General features: G+C 38.0%; 1 long non-coding RNA gene across 1 annotated transcript; it reads left to right on the forward strand.

Moving 5' to 3' along the window:
• The first annotated feature begins 3,223 nt into the window (after window positions 1–3,223).
• LOC134288938 (uncharacterized) lies at window positions 3,224–5,247 on the forward strand. The gene is made up of 2 exons (XR_009998180.1): window positions 3,224–4,942; window positions 5,072–5,247. It is a non-coding gene; the product is annotated as an uncharacterized LOC134288938 (long non-coding RNA).
• Window positions 5,248–22,591: the final 17,344 nt, after the last annotated feature.

Below are 22,591 nucleotides of genomic sequence, written 5' to 3' on the forward strand. Positions count from 1 at the left end.
GGGAGCTTCAGTGGGTCTCAGAGACATTCTTAAGGGTCTCAGGGGCGCTTTTGGGAGGTATTAGGGCCAGGGGGTACGTGGAGATCTCAAGGTCGTTTTTGGGGTCTCAGGGGGTTCCAGGGGGTCTCACAGTATTTCATTGGGACGTTCCAGTGGGTTTTATCGACCGCACAGAACTATGGAAAACCATGGACGAGAACAGCTTTCCCGGGAAGTTTACCAGACTGATAAGAGCAACGATGGACGGTGTGCAGAACAGCGTAAGGTTTTCGGGTGAACTATTCAGTTCATTCGAATCTCGACGGGGACTACGACAGGGTGATGGACTTTCCTGCCTACTATTCAACATCGCCCTGGAAGGTATTATGCGACGAGCCGGGCTCAACAGCCGGGGTACGATCTTCACGAAATCCGGCCAATTTGTCTGTTTTGCGGATGACATGGATATTATTGCTAGAACATTTGGAACGGTGGCAGAACTGTACACCCGCCTGAAACGTGAAGCAGCAAAGGTCGGACATGGGTGAATGCGGCTAAGACAAAGTACATAATAGTAGGTGGGACTGAGCAAGACAAGACAAGCCTTGGCAGCGATGTTACGATAGACGCGGATATTTTAGAGGTGGTAGAAGAATTCGTCTACCTTGGTTCCTTGCTAACGGCGGACAATAACGTGAGCCGTGAAATACGAAGGCGCATTATCAGTGGAAGTCGTGCCTACTATGGGCTCCAGAAGAAACTGCGGTCAAAAAAGATTCACCCCCGCACCAAATGTACCATGTACAAGACGTTAATAAGACCGGTGGTTCTCTACGGACACGAGACATGGACGATGCTCGAGGAGGACCTGTAAGCACTCAAAGTTTTCGAGCGATGCGTGCTAAGGACGATCTTCGGCGATGTACAGGAGAACGGTGTGTGGCGGAGAAGGATGAACCACGAGCTCGCTGCACTTTACGACGAACCCAGCACCCAGAAGGTGGCCAAAGCCGGAAGGATACGATGGGCAGGGCAGGGTGTGTTGCAAGAATGCCAAACAACAACCCTGCAAAGTTGAAGTTCGCGACACATTCGGTTGGCACAAGAAGGAGTGGAGCGCAGGGAGCACGATGGGCGGACCAGGTGGAGCGTAATCTGGCAAGCGTTGGGCGTGACCGATGTTGGAGAGCTGCAGCTGCAAATCGAGTATTATGGCGGCAAATTGTTGATTCAGTGTTATCATGAATTTGATGTTGAACTAAATAAATGGAATGTTCCAGTGGGTTTCTAGGGTGATTCAAGGGTCCGAAGGGGTCTCTGAGGCGCCTCAGGGAGGCTCAGAAGTATCTCAGGGGTGTTCCAAAGCGAGGTTCTTAACCAATGAGATGTCATTATTGCCTATAAAATTAACGTCTGGTATCGTTGGTCGGACATTTTTCGGATGGCATAGCTGTGAGTAGTGATGTCGCAAAATTTCAAATAATCGATTAGTCGGTAATCGATTATGTTTCGCCATGGCGATTACCGATGTCGATTAATCGGCTATAATTAATCGATTATTCCTGGTAATCGATTATTTTTATTATAGTATTTTCTTAAACATTTGCACGGTTTATCGCTTGTACAGCGATCCGCTACGTTTAGGCTGCATTAAAGCAACCAACATGCTGGGGTTAATAAAGCGATTTAGTAGTAGGTACCTATTAACTTTCATGATCCATACACTTTCAAAACATTATACTCTTCTTATGTGAGATCGATTCTTGAATATTGTAGTATTGTTTGGTCCCCATTTATGAAAACTGATGAAGAACGCATAGAATCAGTGCAAAAGAAAGTCTTGCACCGAGAAAAATTTCTACTCAATGACTGAGTTGGCCTTACTCAGAAATCGAGAAATCCTTTGTTTTCTTACTCAGTTTCGGCTAAAAGTGGGACAACCCATTGGCAATGGGTTGTCCCACTTTTAACGGAAACTGAGTAAGAAAACAAAGGATTTTTCGATTTCTGAGTAAGGCCAACTCAGCCTCTGAGTTGAAATTTTTCCCTGTGTGCTATTTGCTCTACGTTAACTGAGATGGACAACTTTTCCACTGCCTTCTTATAAATCGCGTTGTATGAAAATCAACAAACTTGAATATGTTATGATAACATTTCTGAATGATATTGTTTCGCAACGTGTAGACTGCAGTAATCTGCTGTTCTGCTTGTATTTTTATAGCCTATTTTTTATGCTTAGGAAACACTCAATTTTGACAGTTTAACAATGCGGTAATTTAAATTTTATTCCCATAAAATTTACTTAAACTAAGGTACTTTACAGTGTGCAAATCGATTTTGCAATTAAATTTGATTTCCTGCGACTTAGGGTAATTAAAGTGATCTCCAAAGTTATGTTTTTCAACTGTGCGGTTGAAACGGACCAGTAGAGTGGATAAGACGGACACGTTTGGAAAATTAGCTAATAAGCCATTAATTGTGTTAAATGATGGTTATTGCCGATTGTTTTCGGTAGATCAATCATAATAGAATCCAAATTTGGCTTTGAATCTTTGTAAATTGGAACAGAACAGAAACCTCCGTACCCTGATAAACGCCTAACAGTATGCAATGCTCTGGTACCGTGATTTCGGGTGAAATTGATCAGTGGGGTGAAATTGATCGATGTGAAGGCCATTTTTATTTGTTAAAAATAACGCTTTAAACTTAAAACAATTTGTAAAAAATGACCACAGTTTGGCTCAAGAGTTATTGAATGATGAGTTTACATGTTTTACAACCAATTAGTCACATATTTCTGTGTTAAATTCAATATTTTACGAAATTGCGTGTTAAGAGAACTTCAAAGACACTTTCAAACTTTTGTTACCGTAGCTGTATCGCACGTGTAATGAATATTCTAAAGAATGTTCCTAGCTGCCAAGTATTCGCTTAACCCGATTCCGTCATCAAAAGTTCTATTAATATTGAAATTTATGCGTAAAATTGTACTTTTCTGGAAATAATAACATATTTAGTATGGCAATTGCATACTTTTAGGCGTTTTCTTTAGATTTATGAAACTTTAAACTTAAATAATAAAAAAATAGTAAACTTGTAAAAGTTTTGCATAATTTTTCGCATTCCGGGGTGGTTAATTCAGGTGGAAAAAATATTTTCAGCACTTACAACAACATTTCACTGACTGATCAATTTCACCCCGAAAGTAAAGTTTATGATTTTTTATTTCAAATGATCTTTTTTGCCTTTCTCGTACACTAAGTGTACTGGAAAGGCTATATGTTCACTCCAAAAACGACTTTTTGATAGAAAGCTCGGAGGGTCGAATCACATATACCAATCAACTCAGTTCGACGAATTGAGCAAATGTCTGTATGTGTGTATGTATGTGTATGTGTGTATGTGTGTGTATGTGTGTATGTATGTCTGTGTACAAAAAAGGTCACATCACTTTTTTGAACTAAACCTCAACCGATTTTAATGACCGACGGTTCATTCGACGGGGAATCTGGTCCCATTGTTTCCTATTGACAATGGTTCGGATCGGTCCAGCCGTTCCGGAGTTATGGCCATTTAGGTGTTCCGGACCGGTACCCCAGGAAGGGGCCAGATATAAAACGCTACAAACCCATTCATGCGACACATCAAACTACGGCATTTTCGATAACTTGATGAACGGTAAGCAGAAAAATGGTCTCAGACCATATCTGAACCGGTAGCGTCCCGGAGCCGGTTCCGGGTGTCCCACCGGAAGTGGCCAAACATAAAAGTGCACTAAACCCATGCATGCGGCATATCAAACCGCAGCTTTTTCGATACCCTGATGAACAGTAAGAAGGAATACATTCTCAGACCATATCGGAACCGGTAGTATTCCGGAACCGGTTCCAGATGTCCCGCTAGAGGTGGCCAAGTATAGAAGTTAACCAAACCCATGCATGCGACATATCAAATAGTGGCTTTTTTGACATCCTGATGAAAGGTAAGCAGGAAAATATTCTCCGACCATATTTGAACCGGTTGTGTTCCGGAACTGGTTTCGGGTGTCCCGCCGGAAGTGGCCAAATATAAAATTGAACTAAAACCATGCATGTGACATATCAAACCGCGGCTTTTTCGATAACCTGATGAACAGTATGCAGGAAAGCATTCTCAGAACATATCGGAACCAGTAGTGTTCCGAAACCGGTTCCAGATGTCCCGCCAGAGGTGGCCAAGTTTCAAAGTTAACCAAACCCATGCATGCGACATATCAAATAGTGGCTTTTTTGATATCCTGATGAACAGTCAGCAGGAAAATATTCTCAGACCATATGTATCTGAACCGGTAGTGATCCGGAACCGGTTCCGGGTGTCCCACCGGAAATGGCCAAACAAAAAAGTGAACCAAACCCATGCGACAAATCAAATCGCGGATTTTTAGGTATCTTGATTTGGCAAAAAAAAAAGTTTCCGGCCATATTTGGAACAAACCGGTAGTATTCCTCACCGATTAAGGGTGCCCCATCGGAAGTGGTCAAATGTAAAGGAGAACCAATTCCATAAATAGCTGTTTTGGTAACCTGATGAACGGTTAACAAGAGAAACAATCATAGACCACACTTTGGAAAACCAATACTGTGCCGAAACCGGTTCCAGGTGCTCCGCCGGAAGTGGTCAAATGTAGAACGGAACCAAACGCATGCACACCGCGCATTAAATATCGGCTTTTTAGATGACGCGCAGAACGGTCAGCAAGAAAAGTCTCAGGCCACTTTAAGACTACCGGTAGTGTACCGGAACCACTTTCGAGTGTCTAGCCGGAACTGGCGAAATGCACAAATAAGTGTTTGACAGTACATCAAATAGCAGCTTTTTTGAATACACGATGATCGATTCGTAAGAACATAGCCTCAGACCATATTTTAGACAACCGGTAGTGTCCCGAAACCAGTTCTGGGTGTCCCACTGGAAGTGGTCAAATGTAAAAGTGATCTGTTTTTGGCGAACGACTGGAACTATGATAATCGGAGGAATTTGGCACTCTCAGTCTTACAAAATCAAACGATTAAAATAAAGATTAAAATAAATCGTTTGATTTTGTAAGACTGAGGTAAAAGTGATCTATACCCACCCATGCATGAGATAAATCAAATGGTGTTTTTGGGTAACCTAATGAACGTTAGCAATGAAATAGTCTCAGACTATATTTGGGAGACCCGGTGTGCTCCGGAACCTGTTCCGGTACCGCATCGAAAGTAACCAAATGTACCATGCAACATATTACATCACGGCTTTTTGAATAACCCGAGGAACGGTTAACTAGAAAATAGGCTCACACCACATTACAGACTACCGGTAGGGATGCACAACCAGCGTTTGGTGCTTCGCCGGAACTACGAAAGTGAATAAAACCAATGCAAGCGATAAATATGTGTAACAGAACAAAATCTTACAAATTAAACCCACATACAAACAGACGTCGCACTATACTCACTACCTATCGCTCTTGTTTTCAACGGTCAATAAGATACAGCCCAAATGTTCAGAAAAAAATTGTGATCTGTGATTGTGTAAAGAGTTATAGCTTAGCTTGTTAGTATCGTCTTGATATTGATCAGCCTCCAGTGTTAGTGAAGGTGCTCAACAAAGTGCTCAAGCAGTCAACTGAGAAGTCTGATTTTTTTCAGCCCTGCTTATACTTTTGAACATAATGTCGGACTATGTGCAATCAATAAGTTTTAAGTCAATTCAAAGATGTCTGATAAAATGCTTGCTTTTCTATAAAAATATTCAGATTCAGAAACACTTTGACTTACGTTGCCGGAAAGATTGTGAGAACATGTTCGACGAGAAAGGCACTATCACCACTAGGTGGATTAATTTGGGTTTTTGTAATACAGGTCGGACTCGATTATCCGGAGACTCGATTATCCGGGATTCGATTATCCGGAATTTTAGACTCGATTATCCGGAGTATTTTTTATTGGGATTTTTTTAATATTTTAGTGCAGAAATTCAAAATTGTTTATTATAATACTGTGCTGACCCGATTTTGGAAGGCCTCGATTGCGATTTCTCCAGATATTGTCGGTTTTCTGATCCGGTTGTGCTAGTTTTTTTTTTACAAGAAAAATGTTTTACATTCAGCATACCATTTTACAATCAATGTTAACATAAGTTGATATATTTTGGAATCATATACAAATTACGTAACAAACAAATCTCCCATTGCTTTTGAACAGAGCCAAACAATTTAAAAATTCTTTTGAGCGAAAAAAATGCTAAATTTGCGACTGTTTTCAAAATATAATTAACGGTATCCTTTGATAACAGACGCCAATCCAGGGATTTCCAAAACAATGTCTGCCGAGATTCCTTCGGTTATTACTGCTAGGATTCCTCTAGAATTTCCAGAGATTTTTTAATGATGAATTCCCGGTACAGACTTCCAGAGATGAATTCCTCTTGGTATTCCTCCAAGAATTCCGTATGGAATCCTTCAGTCCGCCTGGGATCTCTTCAGGAATTACTGCTGCAGTTTTTTTCCTTACCCTAGGTAAAGGAAGGTACCACTAGGGTTTCCTCTATAAATTTCCTAAGAATTATTCTTGCGTTTCTTGGAAAGATTTCTCGCAGGGCTGCCCAACACTTTTCTCTTGTTTCATACATTTTTGGTCCGTAGGATCGTAAAAATGGTCAGATATTAGATCTTTTAGTATCAAACGGAGCCTGGTGTGAGGGCTAAGGGATACATGTGTTGAAATTAAAATTTAACTTATTCACTTAGCTACCGTGGCAATTCAGTCAAAAATTCCATCCGGCCCGCGGGCCGGACTGCACCGGCAGCTAAAAATTGTCAACAAATTCTAATTTTTTCACTTGAATGACTTAGATGTAGCACTAAGCTTTCATTTGATGCTAAAATATGCCATGCTTGACTTATTTTGCGAATATACCGATTGAAAATGTCCGAAACATGCGAAAAAGGTTGGGCAGCCACAACTAGTTGATGAACTTACAGTGAAAATTTGAGAATATGTGATGCTTTTTTAAAAAAGTTACAGCTACCTAGTTGAACATTTTTTGAAAAGTGAAAATTATGCCTGCCCTGTACCTAATCTTAAATACTCCAACTGTTCTGAACACAATCAAATTCTATTTAGGTAACGTTACCTAAATGGAGGGACCTAAATAGATTTTACCTAAATGGAGGTTTGAGTGTAACTCGTTGAGGTATTTTTGTCGATGACTCTATACCTTGTCTTGGTATGATATCTAATTCGTTCCTGCTCGGGTATAGACCTTCAGGATGTTGTCCATGGATTCCTCTGGGGATTTTTCAAGAATTTTTTACAGAAATCTTTAATGAGTTACAGCAACCTCTCTAAGGATTCCTTCAGTGATTTTACCAGGGGCAAATCAAGAAATTCATTTAGAGAATTCTACAAATATTGTTATCGTTTTTGTATTAAGCGTGTTTTTGCGGAATTGACATCACCGCTCTCAGTACTACATGTGTATCATATGCCAAAAATTAAAATAAACCACAACCACAAGTCTTCGTGTGATATCCCAGTCTTGTTGTTCCACTTGTCCACCTCGTGTCCCTTCGAAAATCGTCTGTATGTATCGTTAGAGGTTGTTTGTCCACTCTACGTTTGACCAGCAGCAATACGCCACACCAAGCTGTCAGGTGTCAACGAAAAACCCCATCACCCTATCCCTTCCTCAAATATTTTTGTTCCCCCTAACCTCGACCAAACCGCGAGTTTTTCGTTTCCCCAAAACTAACATAGTTTATAAGACAAAAACATGAAATTGTAAATAGTTTTAACCGAATTCGGCTCCGTTATGCCTGTTGGCGCATGAGCCTTATAAATGGTTAAGTAAAAAAAAACCTTCACAATCGCTCTTCAACTGTATTGTTTCCTTTGATAGAATCAGAACCTTTTTATGGAGTTCAAAATTCACAAAAAAAAAAACTGCCGATTTTGTCAGCCTAAAATACAATCAAGGTGCTGTATGCAATGCAATATTCCAAATGCTGTATGCAATATTCCAAAGGAACGCCTATAACTTACGTCACGCTTTACGGGGAGAGGGGGAATTCAACATAGAGTGATGACCAATACAAAAAACTTCAGGGGTCTCATTAAAACAGTAGTCATACTGGAAAGGAAAAAAATAACAATTTTGTGTTACGTAATTTATGGACGTCCCCCAATTCAAATTTCTGGCTACGTCATTGCTTCATGCACATAAATTAACAAAAACATATACTTTTCAAATTAAAATTTAATATTTTTTTCGTGATTCGATTATCCGGAGTGAAATAAAAATCAATACTCCGGATAATCGAGTCCGACCTGTAAAATGATTTTCCAGGGTGTCTACTCAAAATTCAAAATAAAATTCCCTGAGTTTTCCAGGTTTTTCCAGATGAAATTTTGAAAGTTTATAATTCAAAAAATAACCCAAATTTTCTAAAAATCATAAAGGGTGACTTAGGGTATCATCGGCAGGTTTGTTCTCTTCGTCATGAGCGATTTATGCCGGCCAAATTGCCTGAAACTTGATTATATTCAGCTTGGTTTGGAAGGATTTGATGCCAACTCTGAGTTCAACAGGTTTCAAAAAAAAAACCATGACTAAGGGGCTTAAGCCTTAAACCAGGTTTAACTATATGTGTAATCCTGGCCTAGCGGTTGAGCCGTGGTGAAGAAATCGACCCTAAGAGAACAAAACTGCCGAAAATATGAAAGTTCCCCTACTCTTCAAAAATTCTTTCAAGATTTCTGAGCATAATTCCTGGAATTACTTCCAAAGTTTCTTCCTGGCTTTCCGCAAGATTCTTTCACACGAGATATCTGTTTGAGTACGTCCCGATAATTCTTGCAAAGATTTTCCGATATACTTCTAGAGATTCTCACTGGATTCCTCCTGAAGATCCATCCAAAACTATTCAAAGTTTCTTCAAGAATGTCATTGGATGAACCTCGTAGCCATGCGGTTAGAGTCCGGGTGGATGAGGGTTCGATTCCCGCTCCAAGCGATGAAATTTTTCACGAGAATAGCTTCTTATCCGTAGCCACTCCGTGTTAAGTTTCGTTCAATCGGTACAGCCGCCGGCTGAAGCCAGTGTCCGTGTCTTTTTTAGTGGTTTTCCGTGATAGCTATCCAATAGTTTATGTCAGAATTTCCTATTTGGATGTCCTTAATATTTCCTCTCGGGATTACTAGAACTTTTTTCGAGATGTCTCATTTTTTTTCAGGTTTTTCCTGAAGTTTCTGTCGAGATTTCTTCAATAACACTTTGCGGAGTTTCTCGCAAGATTTTATTTGAATTCCCTCGAATATTTCTCCAAGAATTTCCTATAAGGTAATTCGTAAGTTATCTCAGGAGACATTCTGAGGAAAACACGTAGAAGAATCCCTGCAATTACTTTGGGAGAAATCCCTAAAGAAGTATTCAGAATCTCGGGACAATTTGTGGTAAAGATTCCGGGAAGAATTTTGGGAATAATGCACAGAATATGTGTAAAAACTCTCGCGGTCACTGAAAGAAATCCGGTACAACTACAAGAAACAGCCTGGCTCTGAAAGAATGCAACAGATGAATTCAATGAGAAATATCAGCAATAACTCCTGTGGAAATCCCAGAAGGCACTCTGGAAAAAAACCTTAGAAGAAAATCCAGGGTAAATTAAGAAAAAACTCTGACCAACATCGGGAGGAATCTTCTGAGAGAAGTTCCAGGAGATATTCCGAGAAAAATCTCAGGTAAAACTTCAAAATAAACCTCGCGAAAACGTTTAACAAATTCCTGTAGGAGAGCAGGAAGAACATCTCGAAGAAAGCCCAAAGCAATGGTTTGAAGATATCACAGGGAAAAAAAATGAAAGAAATCTCTGGAGGAATTCTTGCAGTAAATTCGTGAAAACTCCTTCAGAAACCCTTGGAGGAACTTTAGTAGAAACCCCAGGCATAACTCCTTTAGCAACTCTGAAAGACATTCTGTGAAGATCTTCTGGGGAAGTCCCAAGAGGAACACCGGAAGGAATCGGGTAAAATTTCCGTGAGGAGTGCTGAAAGAAATTCCACGATTTATCCCGACAGATATTCGTATAGAGTATTCGGGATAAATTCTGGCAGAAATCCTACGAAGATTTCTTTGAGCAAAACACTGGAGGAACTCTGGGAAGAAATAGCATCCCTGTGAAAAACTCCAGGAGAAATCGGTTGGAATTCAGGAATCCTGGAAGGAATCCGGAAGTATATCTTTCCAGAAAAAAAAAATCAAAAAGGAATACCAACAAAAATAGCGTCAAAAATGCGGAAGGAATTTTATAAGAAATCCTGGGAGGCATTCCAGGAGGTATTTTAAAGAAGTTCCAGAAAGAAATTTTGACGGAATTTCTGGAAAAAATCATCGTAGCGAAATTTCTATGTCGATTTTTACTACCAGGTTCATACGACCCAATGTTTTTTTTTTTATCGGAGTAAAATTTCCCTGAGTACTCAAGAAATTCCCTGAGTATTCCAGGTTTTTCCCTGTTAATTAAAATTCCCTGAGGATTCCCGGTTTTCCAGGTTTTTCCAGGTAGTAGACACCTTGTTTTCAGTAGAATTTTCAACCTCTTTGACTGATGAAAACCATGGTCGTACTTGTTTTAAAGCATTGAATTTAACCATATCGATAAATATTCAAAAATTATTCGTCAAAAACTGCGAAAAGTGATCAATTTCACCCGAAATCACGGTATTTAATTTCAAGCTGTTGTTGAAATTTTGTGAAAATTCCAATACCTATAATGAATTATTATACAAAAAATCAATATGATGTGCTTCACACGGCTTCTCCAATCATTTTTGTACTCCTTAGATTTCAATTTGTGAATAATGTGTGGATTCGTGGGAAATCAAAAATTTTATATTTTTGGCTGATATTTAGGACTGTTTTGTATGTCTCAAAATAAGTTTTGGTGTATTTTAAAGCGTATTTACATTTTTTAAAAATCATTGAAAAATTGATGTCTTGGTCACCTTTTAGAAGTCATTGTTTATTTTGTATTGAATCGCTACAATTAACATATTTTAAATTTTTCCCAAACCATTCTATCCTTGTTTACTAGTTTAAGGCCATCGAATACACTCTAAAATTATTTTCTTCAAAATTACACGGAAAATAAAATTTTATATGAAAAAAATTTAAAATAAAAATATTTCTACAATAATCATAAAATCTCAAAATGTTTTCATCCCAAAAAACCCGTACCCTAAATAGGCTTCCAGGAAAAATATAAAAGTGTGGGGATGTTCAAAAATAAAAATTAGAAAAATCAAAAACTGAAATTCACGAAATCGAGAATTAAAAAGAATCGTCTTCCAAAACATGTTTAAATCGATTTTAGATGACGAAAAATGATATTTAGATCAAAATCAAAAATTTGGGTATTAGAGGGTTAATCCAACACTGTCCGTCCTACCCACCTTCAAGGCGGTCCTTACCCCAACGTAATTTTTGAACGTTCCCTAATGAAATGATCCAACAAACAATTTTTATTGAATCTGTTTTTGCTCACCAATGGTTTTCCGTAATCTGTTACTGTTTAGCTACAAAATGATATGGAACTCATGGAAATCGACTCAATGAAATAAATCGATTTTTTCTCAATTGTGTTTCGCAACGCATTGAGATACATTCTGAAGCATTCATGTTATGTCATGAAATCTAGATACATTTGAGGTTCGAAATCATTGTATTAACTAAACATGTCAGAGTTAAATTTCATCAAAAAAACTTTTATGAAAGTGCTCCTTTTCAATTAAATAGACGATTTATTTATTAAGATTAGTCTTCCTAAGTAATTACCTACCTTTAGGCGTTATTCTTGGTTTATAGGATTTTAATCCTAAAATAACTTGAAAAGTAGGTAAGCTGTAAGAACTTGGACAACATATTCGAAATCAGGGACCCCGAATTTAGTTAATAAGGGTGTCTGAAATTGCCAAAAATGAGTCTACGTAGTTTATGGACAGCGCCAAATTGAAGTAAATTGTGAACAAAAATAAAATACTTCATCCATTGCTAAATCTCCGTATACATGTAGATAAGGTAACAAATCAATTGTTTTTATGGTGGACACACTCCAACACTCATAATAGGGGGATTAGGGGCATAATGGACACCCTAAGCAAATGAGTCTGTTAGGCCTGTATAACAGACAAAAACTTAACATATTATCAGTTGGCTTACAACTTTAACTTGTTTCCTACGTATTTCAATCATTTACAGTTGGTAGAATGTCATTATTGTGAAGAAATAATGAATTGAAAACAGTGTGTTTTTTGGGGCTGGCAGGAAAGGTACGGGGCGAAATGGACACCCATCGGGGCATAATGGACACCCCTGCATATTTTATGCTGTATCTTTGAGAATATCGACCAGTTAAGTAATTTGCCAACGGAGATCAATACCACAGATATGACACTCCATTTTAGACAAGTTTACATAACTTCAAAGTTAATTAAATAAATTTTAGGCTAAAATAATCGGATTGATTTTTTCCAAGCTCTCTAAAACGCCTAACAGTATGCAATGCGCGTACATCCATTCATAATTGCCAGTGTTCATTTCGCCCCGATTATACTACAACATTGAAATCGCTATTTTCAGTAAGCTCTGATCAAAAATATAATACTTCATCCATTGCTAAATCTACGTATACATGTAGATAAGCTAACAATTCACTTGTTTATATGGTGGACACACTCAAACACTCGGTATACCTTATTTGCTGCTGCTTCGAATTTATAAGAAATCCACCATATGGAAAACACACTTTAAATTCAATGACATTTTGGTTATTTTGAAGGAATATAAATGGTACTTCTGAAAAACAGAACAATGACTTGTTCCTTTACACTTATGCATTGAAAGTTTTACATAAAAGTCAACGGTTTCGGCAAAAACAGGGGTGTCCATTTCGCCCCGGGTGTCCATTATGCCCCTAATCCCCCTACCTTATTTGCTGCTGCTACGAAATTATAAGAATTTCACCATATAAAAAAAACATATTTCAATTTCAACGATATTTTGGATATTTTGGAACAATATAAATGGTACTTTTGAAAAATAGGCCCATGACTTGTTTCTTTACTCTTATGCATTAAAAGTTTAACATAAAAGTCAACGGTTTCGCCAAAAACAGGGGTGTCCATTTCGCCCCGGGTGTCCATTATGCCCCTAATCCCCCTATTTATGAAAAATATATATTTTTATGGTACATTAACATATGATTATATACTACGCATAATAAGTTTCCTTTATTTAAGTTGTTTTCGAAGTTTTTATACAAATTTTTAACACGACAGTTCTATCTTTCTATCTATTTGAAATTACATGGGCATTAATGCGCATTGCTTACTTTAAGGCGTTTATCGGTGTATGGAGATTTCTGTCTCAATTTACAAAAATGATTCCAATTTATAAAAACACGCTTCATTAAGAGATTCAAGGCCAGATTTGGAATCTACTATGATCGATTTACCGAAAATAAGTGGCCATTTATTGACAAAATAGTCAGAACGTTGCTGTAGAGCAGATTGTTTACGCGACATGTTTCTGCAAAGAATTACATACGTTTAGGCGTTTATTGGTGTAGTCCTGTTCCAATTTACAGAAATAATTCCATTTCGTAAAACTACGCTTTGTTAAGAGGTTCAAAACCAGATTTAGATTCTATTATGATTGATTTACCAAGAACAAGTGACAATGCATTGGAAAAAACAATCAAAGCTTTGGCTCTGCCTGATCCAGACAACATTGAGAATTGTAAGAAAACCCTGCAAATGTTATTTTAAAAAGCTGTGAGCATTCGAAAGCGCCTAAATATATGCACGTTCTAACCAACATATCAATTGAACACCCCAAGTTTCCCATGCAAACGTTGGTCATAAACTGTGAAGCCCCGTTCCAATATTTTTCAAAAATTCTTTCTCAATGGCACTTCTAGGGTCCCAAACCCCAGTTCTTTTTTATCCCATAACACAAACTAGTGTAGAAAAGATGATCGATGGGAAGCGAGCAGAGTATGACGACTGTTTCTCTGTAACACTTTTTTTTTAATAATCGATGAAATAATCGAAACAAATAATCGATTATCGGAATAATCGAGTAAGGCACTACTCGATTAAAATTTAATCGATTAGTTGAACGATTAATCGATTAGTTGGGATAATCGATTAATTTGCGACATCACTAGCTGTGAGGTTCTACAAAAAACGAGAGGATAGGGGAGTGATACAGTCTATGGGAGTTTATCCATGAAACAGTAGCAAAATAGTTCAAGAGGTGATGGACGAACGGGTTAGTTCGACGAGGAGTGCCTACGAGCGATGAACGAAAAGCATATTATCAGAAGTCAAATGTCAAATGCAAGTGCCCGGTCACTGTTCCTTAACAAGAAACAGTATAGGATAGCAAAAACAGAAGACAAATGAATCTACCGCAGCAAAAATTAGTCTGTTTCACGAATAAAAAAAACGCAGCAAGAAACGGTAGCACGAAGAGAATGAGATTGCTGAAGCGTAGGAAAGCATGGATAAGAAGAATATGCGCAGCTTTCACGCGATTGTCGATTGTGCACGGCACAATACTGCGCCTGTACCCGCCATGTGCAATGACCGGGAAGTTATTTTTTTGACGAACAAAACAATCATGGGTGGATCACTTCGCAGATCTGTTAAATGGTTATAATGAAGTTACAATATTGAATGGCCAAGCAGTGGAATCACCAACATAAGATGACCTCTTAGCCATGAAGGAGGTAAAAAACGACATCCCAGTTGAACTAATTAAGCAGTGAAGCGAGCAGCTACATCAATCAATCCACCAGATTTTTTTTTTCCAAAGTATTTATTTGATTGGCTCGATCGTTTAGTGAAAAACTTTACGGAGCCGATTGCTCACGAATAGTAATAAGATCTAATATTACATTTAATTAACAATATAAGAAAATCAATACATGCTCTTCCGAGCGCATAACTTTTTCGGTCTCGAATGCTCTTTGGATCCTGATGATGCAAATTGTGCTCGACGTTGGGATGCTTGCTGCTTTCCTACCGCTTCACTGAGCGCGTTTGCCACCTGCACCAGTGTTGCAATACCTTCTTTTCGACGTTCCTCTTTTTCACGTTCTTTTTCACTTCCACTTATTTCCGCTTGATGTAGATCCGTTATTTCCTCATTAATATCTTCCGTTTCCGTTGTTTCCTCAATAATGTCTTCCTCCGTAAGTTCAATAATTTCTTCCGAAACTTCTACCGTTTGCTGGGCTGCTGCCACTGGTTTTTGTCCGGAAACAATAGCTGCATACGATCCGGGTCGCTGATTGTGCCGGCGCACACGCTGTGGGCAGAAGTCCTTTCGATGACCCACGGCATGGCAAAGAAAACAGGTGTCTTTTAAACCATCGTAGAAGACATGTCCCCTACGACTACCTACATCAATTGCCGGTGGAATTGCCTTCTTTATCTCCATATACGCACCACGTACCCCAGTGTGCATATGTCCCAATCCAAGCTCCGGAGCGTACTTTTCTCGAACTAAGCGCTCCACTTTACCGTATTCGCCTAGTGCGAGCGATAGTCTTTCATCACTCACCTCCGGCGGTAAGTCGAACACACGGACATAGCGAATGTTGCTGCCCAATCTACTTGAAAAGGCATTGACTAGAATGTGTCAAGTACAGAGGGATTACCCTTTGAAATTCGACATACATGATACTACCGCATGTCCTGTTCAACAGACTGAGACCTTTTGAGGAGTGCTTGGTCAGCGAACACCAGGCTAATTTTTGTGAGAGCCGAATAATGACGGATCAAATGTTGACGATCCAAGACAAATTTCTGGGGTATAACTTGCAGACTCACCATCTGTTCACTGGTTTTATAGCAGCGTACGATTCAGTTAAAAGAAATAAACCTTGACATTTAATGTCAGAACATGGTTTTCCGGCGAAACATAATAGGGGCCATTCATAAACAACGTAGACTTTGGGGGGTGGGGGTGGTTCTAGCCCAAGTCTACGCTCCACACAAATTTAAAATTTTTTGTATGGAGGGGGGGGGGGGGGGGTGGTGGTTTGAGATGGTCAAATTTTGGTCGATGTGTCTACCTCGATACAGGTACAAGTGCTTTTTTCAAATTTACTTTTCAATTGAATGTTGCACTCCAAGGAGCGATTCCCGAGCAGAGGGGAATATCAAATTAATAACTACGAAATCACAAAACCTGTTTTTATATCTTGTTTTGTTATTATTGAATTATCAAGGCATTACGTTTCCATAACATGTTTTGTTGGACAATCTTATTTTGTTATGACCAAGCAATTGGTATGCAGCCCTTAAATAACATCTCAATATTACATTCTGTTGTGGAACAAGTTTGGTTATTATTGTATTATTGAGAGTGCACAAATACTTTATGGTATTGCTATCCAAACTAAAACAATATTGAAACAAAACCTACGTCATTCTACAACGTTATTTACAGCATTTGAGGGAAAGCAACTGCATATTCACTCATCAATTTGTCTTCCTCTTCCATTTATCATTACATCCAAACTGAGACAAAGTGCATGCCCCATATCACTAGCTAGTATTCCGTGGGAAAAAGTTTGCATAATGCACCAGAAAAACTGTTTAACGATTTTTTGAAAAGTGCGCAAAGTTAGGCCCTAGGAGCGCAAAGTATGGTACGCTTACGGTATCACATTTGATAAGAGGTGTGGTATATTACGTGACATGGAGGTGCTGTAATGTGTACAAAACAAAGTCCCTGCTGGGCGGCGCGAGGTTTTGCTAAATTTCTGAAATTGACTGAGTTGTAGCTGAAAAGTACCCAAAATACCAGCCACTGCCCAAGTGGCGCAGTACCCTGCATACATCTAAACGAGAACATAGCAGACGATATTGAAGGTTTTAAAGGTTTTCAAAGGGACGTTCCAGATTCCGCCTTTGACATGTGAATTTCAATGATAAAAATGTCAAACTTATGGAATAAACTTGTTTGAACGAAGCTAATACAGACAGCTGAATCCAAAATTGTAGATGGTTTTGAATGGGATTTTTCAGAAATATTTTGTATTTCACATGTTTTCCCTGTCGTTCCAGAGGATGAAGTCGGATCTACCTATTTGAAAGATAGGTACATGAATAGTTGAAAATACACCTATTAGGGAAGAGAGAAACTGAAGTTCGCATTCTCACATGTTGGTCTAAATATATAGAATTCTCAGCCATCACGAAGTCATATATGATGTAGAAAAGGATGCTAAAGTGGAGGCCATACCTGACTAGATGAACATAACAATAATATATCATAATTATATCTCAATGTGATATAACTAACAAATTATGTTATAATTTTGTTATGACATGGACTGTTTCAAACTTTTTCAAACTAAATTATAACAAGATATATTATAATCTTTCGTAACTAGTTTTGTTACAAATAAATCAGAACAAACTCTGTTATAACTTTGTTATTTTTGCAACTGAACAAAATAATCAGTTGCAAAAATAACATAATTATATCAGAATATGAAATAATTTTTATTTTTAGCTATATTACAAAAAATGAGAAATTTGATTAAGTATTCGTTTTTTTTTTCATTGCTTGTAGAGCAAAAGGTCGATGGATAGCAGGTAAAAGATCAGAAAATGTTTATAAGGAAACAGCTTTATTCTATGTAATTGAAAAATTAAAAAAAAACATTCAATTGCTGTTGTGGGGCTGCAGTTTTGCTTGTTTTTCATTGCGTAGAATGCCGGAAGCGTATCCGGCTACCCTCAAAACTGAAAAGTACTCATATTTTTTCAACTTTGAACTGATTTAAGTGAACTTCGACTCGTTTGAATAAGAAATCTTTTTTTTTATTGAATTTCCTTCTTTCAATATCCCAGTCCCGTTACGGTGCCAAATTCCTATCACTTTTCTACGATTCCCAATTCTTATAGGTTAAGTAAAATGTTAGCTTCAAAAAATGATACATCTGCAAATGAGTTTTTTTTATCTCAAAATTGAGTAAACTTAGTTGAATTTATATGTCATTTTAACAGTACTGCTATTCTAACCTCTAATTATAACGTCAAAAAGTATCGAACAGACTATGTATTACGAAGTAATGAATGTTAGTGAGAGTAGAGATAGCAAATATGGTACCTACTAAATAATTCTAATCAATAAAAATGTCAACTATACAGACAATTCTGCTCAATTGATGATTGCATTTGTCTATTATAACTTTTTTCTTTCGGTCTATTATTATTCGATCATAATATTGTTTGACATTATGTCATAAATATCTTTTTTCATTACGAAAAATAATCTAAAACAGAATAAAACTAAACAGCATCTGCAGAAGTAATCATATCGGCATATGATATAATTAGCTTTTACCTTCGCTCACGTAGGTACGTGTATAATCGCCGTTCTCACAACGCGAACAAAACAAAAAATGAAATAAAATCATCTCCGTCTGGAAAGGATCTTTGTCGCCGCCAAAATGCACCCCATGACGAAGCTCAATCATAAATAGTCGACTAGCAACTTTTTCGTCGTTCTCTTTGTTCCGAAACAGCCGACGACAGGCCCTGCGAACGCCACCACTGTTATTAGTGTTACAGTGCACATGTCTGCGCACCGCGATAGCGCTGTTGGTAAGAGAGAGAGGTTCGTTGTTTGATCTTGCATTCAAATCTCTGTCTATTTTTGTCCTGCGACTGACAAACATGAAATGGGGGAATAGGGAAACTGGCAATACGTAGAACCAGTAAAGCTTCTATCGTCCCTCACTGCAAGTGCTGTGATAGCCTCATTGGTAAAGGAGACTGCAAATTAACGATAGCAGGATTGGAGGTTCAAATCCCGTCGATGTTTGTAAGTTTTATAATGAATTCGAATTTTTTTTTTATGTGACCTATTATTTTCTAAAAATAGAATAACACACTTAAAATAATTACCCAAAAATGAGTAAAAAAAGTTAGTTTTTACCATAATTTTTCTTTCAATCAATAACTCTTCAATATCAAAATTTGTTATTGAAATATTTCCGAAATTCACTGTTATTAAGTTGTTATTGCCACTAACAAAACATGTTATTAAATTGATTTTTCAGGAACAAATTTTTGTTATGTGACTTGTTATTTTGCCGCTTATGACAGCCAAGTTTATAACTCAATATGTTATGTTAATAACATGAAAATTACTAATTCCATTATGCAGTTATTTTGCCAAAATAACGCATTTTGTTATGCTGTTGTTATTCTCTTCTGCTCGGGTTAGATGGTCCGGTATATGTGCTTCTCGATAATATTAATCCCATCGGTATTGTTCCACTGTTTCATTGTGTGATACGCAACCCCCCTCGAATGAAACCGGTGAACGTGATCCCTAATTACCAAAAAGTTTATCGACCATTTTAAAACGATCGTTAGATCAAAACAAAATTAAGGGTGCACATCAATTTGAAAATAGTAACCTTATTTATTAGGCTCCAACATAAGGCATTTCATAGAGCTTTACCTAATTATTTGAAAATTATGATCGTTTTCCTATTAGTTTTAATTACAATGTGAGAGTATCGTTAACGTTAACTTTGTTTTCCAGTACCTGACCCATTGGAGCTTCAAAAAGTGATAAACGTATTAACATTTTATGACGCAAAATTTCGATAGCTCATTCCTTTGTTCACTTCATCATACCGGTCTGTTCCCGAAGGAGACAATTTAATTCGTGCAATTTTCCTCAGATAAATTTGCCTGTAATAACTTCCAATGGCCCCGGCTACCAGAGTAACAAACGAGCAAAAATTTGGTTATTACCTTCGAGAATCAAATCAACGTTTTATTGGGGAGGAAGCCATCGCATCGCCGCAACCGAAAGACCGCAAGTAGCAGCTGGACGAAAAAAAATGTGCTCAGAACTCACATATAGCCAAGCCAGCCATCCATCGGCCGCAACGCATTGGCTGCGTGCCACCATCCTAACGAGCAAATTTACATATTCCATTAAAATCACGCATTACGGTCATAAAGCATGGCCAATTTTACGCGTTCTCCAGGGTTGTTGTTGGTCAGAAACGTAGTGAAGAGCGGTTGAGTCGGGATAGGGTGTGATTGGTTGGTTGGACGGTTCTTTTGCAATCAATTTGATTGTAAGAACTCGGTATGAACATTGTTTTATTTTACTTCCTTTGTTGGTTTCCATTGACTACTGATAATGAGAAAAGTAGGCAAACTCTTCAATAATTCGGCAAATTATAACTCAAAAAAGTTTTAATATATAGTTTAATTCGCATAAAAATGAGGAATAAAACTTCTCATAACTTGTGTGCTCATTTGAAAGGTGTCCTTGCCTTTGGATTGAAACTCATTTTCTAGGAAACAATCCCTACAAAAAATGCAATATACATTTTATTTTAATAATTCCGAAAGTTTGTCGTTTGCGAACAATGCTGGCTACATATGAAATATGCAAACTGCTGTAAAACAACCAAACTAGATATTTCTACGATTTTGCATCAGCACTCCCAATCAAATGCAAAGTCTCCCAAACTGATGCCTTACAACATTTCTGAAGCAATTCCACGAAAAAAATACCACGGAACGCCGTCACGCAAGCATGCAGATTTTATCAACTAGATTGAATGGGGCTTGCTCTGGTCTGGATGCCATTGATGTCGTCTCGCGTTTTCATAAGTACTACAAGCCACCAACCACCAGCTAACACTGGACTGCCACAGAAACGGGAAGTACATCTGGTCCAGGGTTCTGCTTCTTGCCGAGTACGCTCGCGGGAATTGGCCGCACGGAAAGTGAATGATTTTTCCCCCGCTCGATTTGCTAACGCCAGCAGATTTCGTTGGCTGGCTGGCTGGATGGCCGGCATTCGAAGGCAGCCCGGAAATCCAGATGGCCTCCACTTGGTGCCACCAACCAGCAACCCTTTGTTGGGTGCTCGAATTACTATGGCACTATACTGACAACTACTGATTGCAGTCCCGACTGGGAAGGGGAAACAAAATGGTATATTGAATTGTTGTTTAGGGTGCGAGATCATTTGGACAGGAATCAAATTTTGGATACTTTTCGCTATCAATGAGTTCATGTGAATAACATCAATATAACAATGATATTGATAATTGATTTGAACTTTTGTACATGGCCAGGTGCTTTTTGTACCTACAAAAAATGAACTTTTCTCAGTGTGGTAGTATTATTTTCGCTCTCTGCTGCACTGACGTAGTCGTTTCTTCCGTTGTTCCTTTGGCCTCCTTTACCTACATTCTCTGGTAGAACTTTTGTGTTTCTTGGTACAGTAGGGTATCGCGCCACTTGGGCGGTGGCTTCTATATTCGTCTGTTTTCCACTATAACTCAGTTAATTTTGAACCAATTGACTTGAAATGTTGTGCACGGGTAGATACTAAACCTATCTCACCGCATTCCAAAAATGGTGTCAATTGGTTCAAATTTGACTAAGTTATAGCGGAAAACAGACGATAATAGAAGCCACCGCCCAAGTGGCGCGATACCCTAGTTCTATTTCCTCTTCATCCTCTTCTCCCAGGCATTTATTTTTCTCTTTAAATAGGCTGCTCTACTGTTTCCACTTCTGCTTGTATCGTTCCAATTTTTGCCGGGTTCCATGCTGCAGCGATGCCGCCCGCGCTGCCTTCAGTTCTTCCGAAACTGCTTCACTGCTTCCGGCTACGTCATTGATGGTTGCTTGCAGTCCTTCAAAGAGGACACATCGACCTCGCCCTCGTCTGGCAACGCTGCCTCGCGAGTCTATACTTATGCTGAGGTGACATCTGGTTAGTTCAGCCATAAGGCATTTTATGAGACGTTTCAAATCAGCTGTTTTTTGAATGTTTACCAGTTTTGAAGTCCAACCGGTGGGCCCATTTATTTACATTTTCGCTAGCATATAGGGTGTCCCAGAAAGTATGGGCACAACTTTGTATAGCGAAAATACAATCATTTTCTTAACAAACAAAAATTTTTATATTTTTGTATTTTTATTCAGAGTATTTTAATTGATACCTGTAAAGAGTTTATACATTAAAAATGGTTTCTATACGCAGAATGATTAAAATGGAAAAACATCTTTTAAAACTTCTGCACAAACTACTTTTTTACGGTTTTGCCAAATATCCAAATTCGAAACATTTTTTTCAAATTTTTTTCGTATGATACATTCGAAAACATGTTTCCTCAGATGGTTGATTGAAATTTTTTATAAAAATATGTTATGATTGTGCGTACGGGCAAATCATAATTTTGAGAAAACTGAAAAATTCGACTTTTCTATTTCTGGATTAGACATGCCCAAAGACATTCGAGTTTTAAAACATGTTTTGACGAGAATAAAAACAATTCAATCTACACTTTATGAAGCTGGAGCATTTATTGAACTTATAGTGAAATAAAAATGTGATTTTCTGCATGTTGTGACATATATTCAGAAGCTTGTTTTCAACTATTAGAAAAACAGGTTTTCAAAGATATCAATTTTGGTGTTTCAATTAATTTTTCAGGTTCAAAAGTATATGTTTTCAATTCGA

Source organism: Aedes albopictus, chromosome 2 (assembly GCF_035046485.1).
Source record: "Aedes albopictus strain Foshan chromosome 2, AalbF5, whole genome shotgun sequence".
NCBI lineage: Eukaryota > Metazoa > Arthropoda > Insecta > Diptera > Culicidae > Aedes > Aedes albopictus.